Here is a 13,759-nt window from a genome sequence, read left to right as displayed (position 1 = left end):
CTCATGACAATGTCGTCAGGACATGGCATCCTGAACATAAGATTGTTGACTGGATTAAAAGATAAAAGATATTATTATATGGATGATGAGGGCTGAAAGGAATTCCTTCAGATGGATAGGATGTATAACCATAGCATATCAGAGATGTTGTTTTGGTATACACATGTATACAGACATGCTGATACATCAACTTACAGTAACTGCAGCAGCAGCTTACCAGAACAGGGAAGGGTTGTGATATTTGACAGTCAATTGCAGTTTCAAACGTGTTGCACCATGCCCGAGTGGGTTGTGTGTGTGTGTGTGTGTGTGTGTGTGTGTGCGTGTCATTTGACCTCACTGCTTACGTAATGTCTAAAAGAATGTCATTATAATAAACCGTATAGATCAAGCACACCCGTTACTGACGGCTCACGACTCACACGTTCCTTTTTCTTATCTCTTTGTTTCAGAAAAGAATGTTAGTGAGGTTTGCTTTATCAGACTGCGGGTGCCAGATGGCCTGATTAGAGTCTCTGTCTGTCCGCTCACAGTATATCCATCAGTGTCACAGCCATGTAATATCCCTTCTGACTGTGCATAGACTATTCTATCATCTTCTTCCTGCAGAGCACTGTGTGTGTGTGTGTGTGTTTGTGTGTGTGTGTGTGTGTGTGTGTGTGTGTGTGTGTGTGTGTGTGTGTGTGTGTGTGTGTGTGTGTGTGTGTGTGTGTGTGTGTGTGTGTGTGTGTGTGTGTCTTTGCGTCTCACTCCCCATATGCCTGCATGTTTTTGTGTAATTCAGTGGTTCCCAAACTTTTTCATGTGAAGGACCCCCAAATTGACCCCAATTTATATTGTAAATCAATGTTAATTTAAAGGTAAATTCAGATATTCAGTGATAATCCTCCCTACTATAGAATGTGCTGACCATATGAGTATACTTCCTACCTGTCCCCAGTTAAACCCCTGTGGACAAAAAAACGTAGGTTTCATTTTTGGCTAGGTGGCCCAGCATTCATCCAATCAGGATATAGAGGGGCCTTCCACCAATCATGATCGAGTGGGGGCAGGCCTTGGTGTGCGTGCTGTTGGCCAGTCGCGTGTCCCCCCACTGTAGTGCGTGCATGTGTACATCTTGTTACCGGGGCGGACCAGGGTTTTCTTTCCAAATCACCCAAATCACTGAATGCTGCTTTAACTCTGAGAGTGTATGGTGAGGGGCACGGTGGCACAGTTGGTAGAACCACAATAGTATTGCATGTTTAACTGTATAACATGTCGTTTGAGGCCATCTGTGCCGGTTTAAACCATGCCCAGACAAAGGGAGCCAAACCAGTTATTAACCATTCTTGGAAACCATTCTATCATGGTGCATCGGAAAAGGGCCTGACCTGATTAGTCGTTAGTCGTTCTCAAACTATTTCATGTCAAGGACCTCCAGAATTATATGTAATTGGCCGCGGACCCCCGTCTGAAAATATGTTGCTCCAGGGACCCCCCCAGAAGCAAAGATTTGAGTTACAAACATTCACCGTGAAAGAATATCAAAGATTTGTCGTGGCACTCGGTGCCGCACTATGAGCTTGTAGATCTGCTATTTTTCAATGGCGTGTGTAACATAATGCTTAAAACACCAAAAGGGGTTCCCACCCTGAATGGTTTAAACCATGCCCAGGCAAAGGGAGCCAAACCAGTTATTAACCATTCTCAGAAACCATTCTATCATGGTGTATTGGAAAATGGCCTGACCTGATAAAATAACCTTAATAGCCCAGCCACACAACCCAGAAAATAGCCGAATGAATGGACCATAATTAATATATATCAGTATTATATCTGAAGGAAAGCAGACTTACACAGTCTCCCTTCTTTGCTTGCAGCTTTTGTGCCAATACTGAACCTGGAGGTGTATTCACTCACATGTACATTTAGATGTATTTATAGTCTACCTGTGGTCACCAGTCACCACAGGTGCTATGATAACCAGTGTGGCGTCTTAGATAATATGCATCGCACGCCTCGATCTTTGCTTTGTTTTCCTTTACCCTGTTCCTATACAGTCTGTTTATCCCATAATAGTGTTGGTATCTTTGAGGACATCATGGCGTGAAGCCTAACTGTATATACTGTGTCCCATAATAGTGGTAATAACTTTGAACATAATGAAATCATGGCCGCAAAGCCTGATTCGTCCTACAGAGATGACGACGGTGTTGCATGTCGAATGTGACTGATATTCAAGCTTGCGACGTGGCGTCATCATTTCATTTCGGTGATGAATTGGGCTTTAATGTGTCAACATTTCTATACGGCGGTTTGTGTGCTTGTATTAGTGTGCTGCTGCTTTGTAGAATGAATAGATAATGTATTGTCTCTTTGTGTCTGAGACTTGTGGATAGAGCACTGGTTGCCAAAAACCCATTTGTGGGTCACGGACACCATTTTTATGGGTCCCTTTTATTTATTTATTTGTTTCCTTCCTACATTTTGTTTTGAATTATTAATTCTAATTATTAAGTAATCCCATGCATAAATAAAAGAAAAATCTAAGAAATTCCATAAATTAGAAAACAAATGTTTAAGAAGAAGTGAAAATAGCGTTGTGAGCTTGTAGATCTGCTATTTTCACTAGTTTGGCTTCCACGGCAACGGAGCCTTAGATATAGACAGTTACGCAAACTGCGTTCACTTCATGGGGCCAGTCCAATGGCGGCTCTCCTACATAGACTTCTATTGAGAATGGGGACAACCGACTGGAAGTAGGCAGAAATGCCTACACAGCCCAGCTTTAATGATCTTAAATCCCTTTATTTTATATTGTTTTGTATTAATAGTACAACATAAACATTAAAGAGACTTTAGTTGTTACTGAACAATACTTTAAAACAGTTGTCATGTTTGCACAAAAGCTCTTATTTGTGCCGCCCTCGTTGAAAACAATGTATTTCCATGAACAGCGCCGCTCGAGCGCTCGGTTTCCGCCCCCTCAATATCGTAACTCTTCTATTAGATGGCTATGCCCGACAGAACCGCGTCTAATTTCTCTTTTGGGTCTTCTTGGACTGAAATGTTGGCTAACCAGTGCTGGAGCATCACAGTGTGGGAGCCTCGTGACCTTACAGTATTAATGAGGTCAACGCTGGCCTTCCCAGATCCTTCCCCAACAGGCCCAGTGGAGCAGCTGCTCTACGTCCCAAAGTGGGGTCCGGGGACCCCCAGGGGTCCACTGCTCTACGCTCTGGTCGGGCGATACACAATCTGCTGTCACAGCGACCTCCGTCTCGCTCCATCGCTCCCAATTAGACTTGGAAACTTCAAACCTGTGTGTGCTCCCCGGTGTGTAGGATTCCCCGGCATTGAGGATGATGATCCCTGACCCTAGCTGGACCACAGCCCCTCCTGCCCCACACCATTAGAGACTAGAGAGAGAGAGAGAGAGAGTGGTTTTTCTACATTCATTCCGTTTCTCTCTCGGTCTAATTGTCCATGTGCGCACGTTACCCGCCATGTGTCGGCAGTCACTGTAAAAACAACCTTCCATTTCATTTCCATTTCTCTCCCAAATGTTTTATGTCACGGGCAAATGGCTCAATTTGTTGTACACAAAAGCGCCTGCGTATGCATTCACATGCACATTTTACGACGCGTCAACATGTTGACGTGTTAACTACCCATTATGGCCAATTCCATTGAAAACCTTAATTGTAGGTTTGAAATGAGACAGGGTGTGTGTACGTTGTAATTAGAATCAGGAGGTGTACTGTATTATCCTTCTGTCTAAAAGTGCGTGCGTGTGTGTGGGAGGGGGGGATGTCTAAATAACAGTGATCCAAATATGTTAAGTATTTGTTCTCAGTCAACCCTCAAGATTAATGAAGTGTGTGTGTGTGTGTGTGTGTGTGTGTGTGTGTGTGTGTGTGTGTGTGTGTGTGTGTGTGTGTGTGTGTGTGTGTGTGTGTGTGTGTGTGTGTGAGTGGATTATACAGTATATTTAGCATATAACCTTGTCTGCAGCTGGTCCGTTTTGAAAGAGGGAAAAATAAGCGTGTTTGTTAAATTTACTTTATAGTCTCGTCTCCTTGCTTCACCCCCTAGCACTGCTAGTCAGAAGGAAGAATAGTCTATTAGATACCTCCTCTCACACTCTCTTATGTTTTATGTACATTTCACAATACGGGATCTGACTCTCTCCCCCCCCCCCCCCCCCCCACAGCCCGAGAATGCTACTTCTTCAATAAATACAAGTATGAGTAATTTGCTTTGTGAATGGAAAGTTGTATACCTGATAAAACATAACTGAGGGAATGTGCTCGTTTGCATTGTGCGGATGCCTCTCGCACACGTCAGCAGCCATTGCAAATTCACCTTTCCTTTTCCTACTTGTGCCACTGGTAATTTGTTACCATGGGAACCTGACAGACTTATGTCAGTTGGTTCTAATTGCAGTCACTGTGATTGCCACTTCCCCCTCGGTTTGATTTTTAAGGGGCGCTAGCCAATATGGGACCACCTTACTTATGTTGCAATGTCAAATGCCCGCTAAAATAAATTGATGTACAATGACAAGAGCGCCCCACATTTCACACGGGTGTGTTTTTTTGTTTTTTTTAAAGCATGGCATTTCCTACCACTTTTATGCAGGTGATGACTCTGCATAACAGAGTTATATGACAGGCAAGGGTAACTTACAGCATTCAGTTTAAGATTTGAATGTTTGTGAAAACTCATGTCTGCTCCTTGGCTACCTTGGCTTTCGGAAATTACGTCATATGACGGCTAAGTCAATGGACTTTTAATGATGTTAAAAAAACACATGTGGCAGCCAAGTCTATTGACTTTTAATGATGTAAAAAAACAGAACCCCACGTGACTTCATGTGTCAGGTGTCAGGTCTATGGACTTTCTAAAGTTTGTTTAGAGAACTTTAAACAAACACGCTCTCACTTCGTCGTCGTCCTCCGTCTAGTGTATACAGCACTTAAATGTGCCCGATAAATTAAGTGGAATGGATTGGATACACACATACAGAATGCGCATATACATGCCTAATACCCATATTAACACACACGTCAACCTGTTAACTACCTATTATGAAGATTAGTTAATTGAAACCCTTAATTATGCCTTTGAAATGAGAACGTGTGTGTAAATTGTAATTAGAATCATTTCAATCTCACCCTGTGCATGCAAATGTCTCTTGTAGTAAGCCAACGTGTCCAAAATCACACCAACCCCTGCAAGCAGCCTTTGTTTTAAATGGTCCCCCGTTAGCAAGTCGGCAAAACTGGTAATTGGCCCTGTCAAAAATTCTAATTACACAAGCTGCAACTCCTTGCAACAACTCGCAACTCCTTGCAACAAAGCAAACCACACCAATGCAAGTCCTTGCAACTGCCATTGGGAATAACGGTTGCAAGTAGTTGCATGTTGCAAGGAGTTGCATGGCGACCCTCTGGTGTGGTTAGGGCTTAAGGGTGGCAGCGGGGGCAGTGTCTTGAGTGTACAGGGTTTGATGAGAGCCCAGATGTTCGAGCCTGTTGAGAACTGTAGTTTTCGCCTGCTGCCGGGCGTGGCGGCTGCACTAATAACTTTGGGGCAGGTCCGTCTAGACTTTCAATGGACAGGTATCAGTCAAAAGGGAGACATCGAAGAGGAAGGACTGGAGGGGGGAATCTACATACTGTATGGAATGTCAATTATGTCAGAACAGGTCAGCTCCATATACGGACATCTAAGGGTTTGAGGTCAGATGTAGGGTTGCTGGCCGGCTCCATATGCAGATCTAGGTGATGATCCAGTCTTCTCCATGTATGGCTATCTAGGGTTTGATAAGGTCAGTGTCGTGATGGCTATTATTGGATCTATACCTCTCACTCACGATCTCTATTTACATTTCATAAATCACGACATGGAATTTGATTTCTGCGCCGATAATGCTACTTCAATTATACACTCCATACTTGATGAAGTATGAGTCATTTGCCGTGTAAATGGAAATTATACTACATTAAATGAACTCTCTCTCCATCTGGTGCAGTACAGACATTAAGGTCTCAGAGGCACTTGCCCGAAAAGTAAATTCTTAATGCTAAATCCAAGTGATAACTGCTGAGTGGCGACAGTCACTTTGAAAAACAGAATGAGTGCAACTGCTAGTTGTAAAAAGGTAGCATTGTTCTTCATGAATAGTCAATTATATTTAACTAGTCCTTACCCGTTGTGAGATATTTCCCCCCCCCCCTTGTGGCCGTGAAGGGTACTGCGCCCAGGTGCGTTTGTAATTGACTAATACATTTATTAATAATCATTAATGTGTCAAATCGAAAAAAGGGCTTCGTTACACCCTCCATATGGTCAATGCCTGTGTGAAAAGGGAGTGATTGGTGCAGGCAGTAAGGAGTTACGGCACTGTTTCTGACACACAGACACACGGACACACACTCAGACATTCGGTTAATTATAGTATGATGATGCACTTGCCTGTCGGGCAACCTGAAATCAAACTCCACTTTCCTGAATGTTTTATTTACTCGCTGCGGGCAGTTGGACAACTGTTAGTGTCAACCCCTGCAGTGAGCTTTGTTCCTTTTGCTGCATTGACGTGTGAATCAGGTCGTGATGATGATGTCAGAGCAGCCAAGGATGCGTCACTCTCAGACAGATGTGTTATACTCTCTCTCTTGCTTTAATGTCACAACTTCAACTCTCTCCCTGTAACTTCATCCCTCTGTAGCCCCTCATATCTCCATAGTTGTCATATTTTTCTCAGAATAGACCTCTGACCACGGAGGACAAAGGAGCTGAAATGCCACGAGCTTGGTGTTTTGGGCTGTGACGTGAGAGGCTGGGAGCGCATGCAGAGATGAAAGAGGAAGGTGACAGTATGGGCATCCCAGTACTTACCCCCACCAGCACTCTTTGACAAAGTGACCCTTTAGATCATTATTTCAAAAGGCACCTGGAGCTGGCATAGGATCACAGCATCCTTCTCTGGAACCACGTTCATCCATAAACTCGGGTAATTGGGAATTAAATCTTCTGATGTGTACCGTACTTGTATGATCCTTGATGTGTTGGTTACAAAACAAACACCCACACGGTGTATGTTTCTCATGTTTGAACACGAACACTGACAAACAACTCAGTCAGTTTCATCGTCTCAGACCGCTGTAATAAAGTGGCAAGACTTGTGTAGGCAAGGCACAAACTAATAAACAGTACAAACATTGGTCAATATCCCTGTCGGACTTTGCAGACGGTTGTATAATGTACCGAAGAACTCACGCTGTTGTGACGTTAGTGATTAACACCTCTGCAGAATTTCATATATCTATCTCCCACCAGACTGTAAATTTACCACCAGTGCCCCATAGAACCGAACCACCACCATTCATGTCCAGTGTGCCCATTCATGTGTCCCTGATTTAGTTCCCCTGCTGGGCACTGACAAAAGACACTGATGGATTTAGGGAGGGGGAACCTGAGTTTGTGTGGGTCTCTTTACCCCACACAAAAATAAATTATGTTGAGCCATAAAAGAGAGAGGGGTGGGTGGGGTTATGTAGAAATGGGAGAGGGGAACATTTATTTAGCCATGTAGTGATCATGAGGGAATTAAGAGAGAGACGTGAGTGTGGGGAAAGCTTTCTACCCCTTCTGGATCTCTGCTGTCCAGCTGAAAGATCCTTGCCTTATTAAAACACGGGAAGAACACTGTTCTGCTTTAAGTTATGCTGTAATTTTGGCTGTATGGTATTGATGTTGTCCAGTGGTGTGGTGTCCTCTAAATGTGTTGAGCAGGTCTGTAGCTGACGATTTTGTTGCCCTACTCACAACTATCTTTTGGTTTTGTGGCAAATGTGCTCAAACTGTCTCTTTCCTGCCTTGATCTGTTTAATTAATATAATTTTATCTTTTTATTCGGCCACTATAATTACTTAAGCCTTAAGGCCTAAACTTGATAAAAATGGGGGCATTCAGAGATTCCGAATATGAGCCGAGAGGACATGTGGGAAGTCTTTTAATTAAAATGACAGGAGTGGAAGATGAATGACATAGGCAAGGATATGATAGCTGGCACAAGCAATCACTTGTAATATAATAATTTGTGGGGAAAGGAAGGAGTGTGATTGGCTACGTTTACATGGACAGTTAAATCCCCTTTTCATTCAGAATAAAAGTTAAATCCTATTAAAAGTTCTCATGTAAACACCTACAAAAACTTAAATCGGAATGAAAATGGTCAATCTGATTTAAACTTAGATCTGATGTAACTGACCGGTTTATTCCATTTTTAAATCCTATTGAAACAATTGTGGACTCATGTAAACACTCATTCGGATTGAAGTTCATTCTGGTCTTTCTGTGCATGCTTGTTTCCATGTAATTGGTATGGCTACTGTATATTATGCTCTTGTTTTGCGATTAATTATATTAAGAAATTATATTAGAAACCTCTCATAGGCTACAGGATACATCAAATATAAAGTAACACGGCATAAAAGTGTTTTTCTATTATTATTATTTTGTGTTACTGAAATGTAGTGTAGTAAAAGTAAAACAATTGGAAAGTAAAGTAGAAATACCTCAAAATTGTACTTTAGTACTAAAGTAAATGTACTTTCCACCACTGGACGTATGTCGGCCGGTTATGCAATAAAAATCAAGAAAATCATCCACAACGTCTGTGCACTAGTCATTGAGAAACGGCCAACAGGATGCACAGTTGTAGAGTTTTGGCTCTGTCCCAATTCAGACAGTTCATGGCTCAGCAGTGGTGAAATATGTCTTTTTTCTACAAGGGTCTTAACACTGCCTAACCTGAACCAACGTCTTAGCTATAACCATGATGTGAACCAATCAAATGACATAAGAGAGTGGTGGTTTCAAAACTTCCAATGGCTGAATAATCTCTACCACTTTAATCTCTCAAATTAGATGTTCTTCTTTTTACCGAATGGGTTCCCAACCACCTACAGGGGGACAGTAGGTGGACCCTTAGATGGTTCAAGTTTGTATTTATCGTTAGATCCTGTGCACAGGTACATAAAAAAGCAACCTTTAGAAAAACAAAGCTCTCCTGTCCCTGCAGGACATACAACATTGTGTGCTTTAGTAGGGCATAATTATTTGATGTTAAATGGAAAGATGTCTTATAGCTCAGGGCTCACTGCTGGGAAAGAGTTATTTCCTAGGGTCAGAGCCCTCAGTTTGGAGACATGGTCAAAGAATAAAACAATAATAATGTAAGAATCCTCAAAGTATTACTTGCACAATGTACATTTACATTTATTTCGTCAGCACTTTATTTTATGATATTTTTTTACTTGATTTATTTGCATTTTAATGTTTTACCTTCTATTGTTTGTTTCATGCCCTTGTTTTAACATGATTGTTTTACCTTGTTGTACAGAACTTTGTAACATTGTTTCGAAAGGTGCTCTATAAATAAAATGTACTTACTTACTTACTTACTTACATGTCATGACAGCTTAATAGACAACTTCTGCTTGTTGTCAAATTTGACTGCTGTAGTGTTAGATATACATATATGCTTACTGCTTCATTATATTACATCCAGTAACATTACGATACTTCTTATCCAGTATCACTTCATCTTCTTATAAAGTTATATTGTATTGTGTTAGCAGCAGTCTCTGTGGAATATCTCCCACCAACATTTCACTGCTAAGACTGCTTGTACCGCGATATGCATTGCAAAGGCAGATGAAGCCTCTCGCGTAGCCAGGCTAGCTTGTACCTGTATCATGAGTCACAGGTTGTATTTTGCGTGTCTGGCCGGCCAGTCGGCCGGTACAAATGGATTCTGCCCTTGCTGTCTTATTCCCTAACTTGAGTAAACTAAAGATCTGGAGGCGTGATCAATGCTCTTTGGCCACTCAGAATAGCCAAATGGCATTGATCACGCCTCCAGGTCTTTAGTTTACTCAAGTTAGGGAATAAGACCTGGTACTTAAGACACGCAAAATACAGCCCGTCTCTTAGTGTGGTTATGTTTGGGTGTGGGTTTGGCTTTTAAATTGATTCAGGTGAGTTAAGGTTAGGCAGTGTGTCCGTATGGTTAAGTTTTGACATGGGTTTTGTGTAGTTAGGGTATGGATTCAGTGTTCAGATTCCATCCGACTTCTGAATATTTAATGCACCTATCATGTATCCCAATAAAATAAAAGAAAGAACGTATAACACAATCTTATAGTTGTCTCTGTTATCCAAGATAATGCATATTCTATCTGATTCAAGACACGCACATCCCTCCACGATGAAACATTAAATATCCCTGATTTGATTATCTGATAATTGTGTTATCATCCTCTTATTTTCGGAGATATTGGTTCCTGTCTTGTCTCCCCCTTGAGATCGGCCTAAGAGTCGTACTTACAGCTGGGCACCACAGCCAGTAACACACACGCTATACTGATTTTAATTAAAGTGGTGTGTGTCTGAGTAGGAACATGTTGTAAGGAACAAGGAAATGAAGAAGACACAATCTGAACAGACAATGCCCTGATGAGAGGTCACTTCCTGTCTGGGTCAACGACAAAGTAATGGAAGGGCCTAATTACGATGACTTGTGTGCCTGTCGTCTTTCTGTGTGCCTCGTGCTCTCTTTTTCTCTCTCAGACACACACGTGCACAATACCCCCCACCCCACCACAGAAGTCAGTAGTTTTTTGCATGGAAGTCACGTTACAATATACAACAATACACAGTTTCGAGGAATCCAGTGGGAAGTTCTGGGAACCTGTTTGACTAATAATAAGGGCGGCAGTGGCTCAGGAGGTTGATCCCGGGTTGCCCCAAAATTGGTTTCCTTGAGCACGACATCGAACGCCTAATTGCTCCCAGTGAGCATGTTGGTGCCTTGCATGGTCCTCTCCCCATCGGTGTATGAATGTGCGTGTGGATGAATGTAATGCACAATCATTGTAAAGCGCCTTGGATAAAAAGCGCTATATAATTGCACCACATGTCATCTAAAACAACATTACACACCCTCCGCCTAAACATTCCATACCCGCACCAGCGTTCCGAAAGCATGTGGCAATGGTTGAGGTCAGTTTGCGTTCACAGCTTGGAGAGAGTCAGGAAGTGGCACAGGAAGCATTCAGAATGATCACAAACATTACTGGTGGGAAGGAGGAACAATGGCGTCTTGTGCTTATCATCGTACATTGCATACATACTTGCAAATGCTTTATTTCATGATGCAAACATTTATAAAATACAGGGCCTTCGTTCTCCCTGCTCTATTCTGAGACTACACTAATTGTATTGAACTCAAATGTATGGCATCTCTGCTTTTCTTGGATAACGGCATTCTTCTGATCTGGTGACATCACATGTAAATAATGTATGTGTGTGCACTACAGTTCAGATATTGGATGTATTTGACCATGGGGTGTTATTTATTTTTAAAGTGGATCAATGCAGGCAGAGGCAGGCTTTACTTCAAACATGATGCTGCTGCGTAGCTACAACTCGACAAGTAATGAGCTGCAGCTCCCTTTAATTATGTGTGCACTGTGCAGAAGCCTGAAGACACACTCTGCAAGCACACAGCCTTTCTATGCCAGATCAATTAAATGTGGAAAAACAGTGCCAGCTCATTTAATTCTGAATCGCCTTGCTCTCCTAACACATCTTTCTTTCTGAGAGTCACACACACATAGTTATTGACAAATTAATAAAATAACCAATATGGACTGGAAATGTGTTGGGCAATCAGAATTGATCAAAGCAGAGATTTGTTCTGGATTTGATGTAGTGTGTGCAATCAACTCTGAACACCCTCGGCTCTCTCACTCACACAGAAACATGATTTAATCGGACTGGATGAGATTCAAATTCAGCAATGGTGCTCTTTTTCTGTGCGCACTCACATTTCCACTGTGCTATGTCCTGTGGGCTAAATCATTGAGTCCCAGAGTGTCAACATGTCAGCAGGCGCACTCATCACATCAATTAACAGCTGTCTGACTCATTCACTGCTTTCTCTATGTGCACTTTAACTCAAATTGCTTTATTTCAGTGGTTTTCAAGGATTTATTTGGTATTTGAGCCATGGACCACCATTTGATGACGTTTAGCCTCTCAGACCCAAAACTAAAGAATATTTTGTTGTAGTTGGATAAGATTTTGTCCACAATTCTTTCAAAATTGATGTTGGTAGCATATAGGAGAGACAACAGATAACAATTCTTCTACATTCTCTAATTGTGTTGTAGACTTCTTGTAAATTAAATAATGCAGATGTTTTAACAATGGAGCTGGAACCCCCTCAAGGACCAGTGGTGGTCCCCGGACCACCGGTTGGGCATAGTCACCCCTTTATTTTATTTTGAATGGCCACTGATATATTTTGGGGGTGGGGGTTAGAGAAAGAAATGAGTGGTGTGTTTAAATTTGTGGTGACAGATTTCAGGTGTGGGACTGGAGGACTGGATATGATGGGATGAATACTTAATATGTGCTTGTGTAACAACCTGCCAACTGGCCATGGTCACATGACAGAGCCACTGACTAAACTAATTACTTTCTGCTGCTCTATAGCTATATAGACTGTCACTGTAAATCATTAATGACATTGTCAGGTTTTTCAAATGCAGGAAAGAGCAGACAGGAGTTCATAATGTAAAACCAAGTTTTACATATGATCGGCTTGATGCAGAAATGCAGGCAATAGATACAAGCAGTTTACAGTCATATAGGCACAACACAAGATGCAAAATGCAGTTATGGTTAGGGTGAGGGTTTGGGGTAGGTAGTCGATGGGACCAATGGATCGGACCTATGCCCCGTCGGACAAAAGGCATGCACTCGAACACAATGGGTGTGCTATAGCGTGATGGAAGCGTCACAGCTAGGCTATGACACATGCTCCTGCCTGTCCAGCAGAAGTCGCTCGATCACCCCCCACCTCCCCCAACCCATCTATGTCATGGGGTGACTCCATAGCATTGACAGTCAGACATGATGAGAGACATTATGGTGTTCAGTCCCTGTGGCCTGGACCATTATAGGTTAACAGACATCAATTCAAACTTTGGATATGTTCTACATATTGCCCTATACTACCCAAGTAGTCATCACCATGTTGGCTTGTGGTGGACATTTTTGTCAACATATTATTTTTGCCACGGACATACAAAATGAGTGGACAATAATATTACCAGAAACAAATAAATAGATAGCCCTGAATAAGTAATAACAGGTCTGTAACTCTGAGAGTGTTCAAATGGAACCACTTGGTTCCATTTGAACACTTTTTGAACACTCAGAGGTCTTTGCAAATAAAACTTTTGAGACCACTAGTAGTAGCCTGCCTAAGCCTACTAGTTGGACTCCTAATGTGCCATAGTGTCATAATAAATAATTGCCATACATATTCTGAAGAAAACCTGGAGATTGACATACAGTAATTGGGTGTTGTGATCAAAATAAGAACATCATAATGGTGTGTAAAACAGAAAATCTAAAAATTTGCCACAGACATGACCAAGTCTTTGCCACGTCCGTGTACGGACATGTTGGTGAATGGTGACCCCTGGACTGGTGGACCAGGCATCTAATTATGTTGTGTTTTTCCCCCTTCTTTCTAGAACCATATGTTAATAAGAGAATATAATTGTTCTAGATTATTCAACTGCTGACTGTCATTCTTTTACTAGTGCGCCTGCAGCCAGCTGCTACACTCCTGCTTTATTTGAAACAAAAATAAAATGGGTCTTCTTATTTTGTATAAAAATCTGGGGAAACT

General features: G+C 42.0%; 1 protein-coding gene across 1 annotated transcript in view; it reads left to right on the top strand.

Moving 5' to 3' along the window:
- Positions 1-13,759, top strand: part of tmcc3 (transmembrane and coiled-coil domain family 3) — a 40,822-nt gene that overhangs the window by 994 nt on the left and 26,069 nt on the right. The window lies entirely within an intron of this gene.

This window comes from Protomyctophum parallelum (assembly GCF_964188405.1).
Source record: "Protomyctophum parallelum genome assembly, chromosome: 22".
NCBI lineage: Eukaryota > Metazoa > Chordata > Actinopteri > Myctophiformes > Myctophidae > Protomyctophum > Protomyctophum parallelum.
Note: the sequence above shows the minus strand (reverse complement) of the source record. Positions and strands in the feature narration are given on the sequence as shown.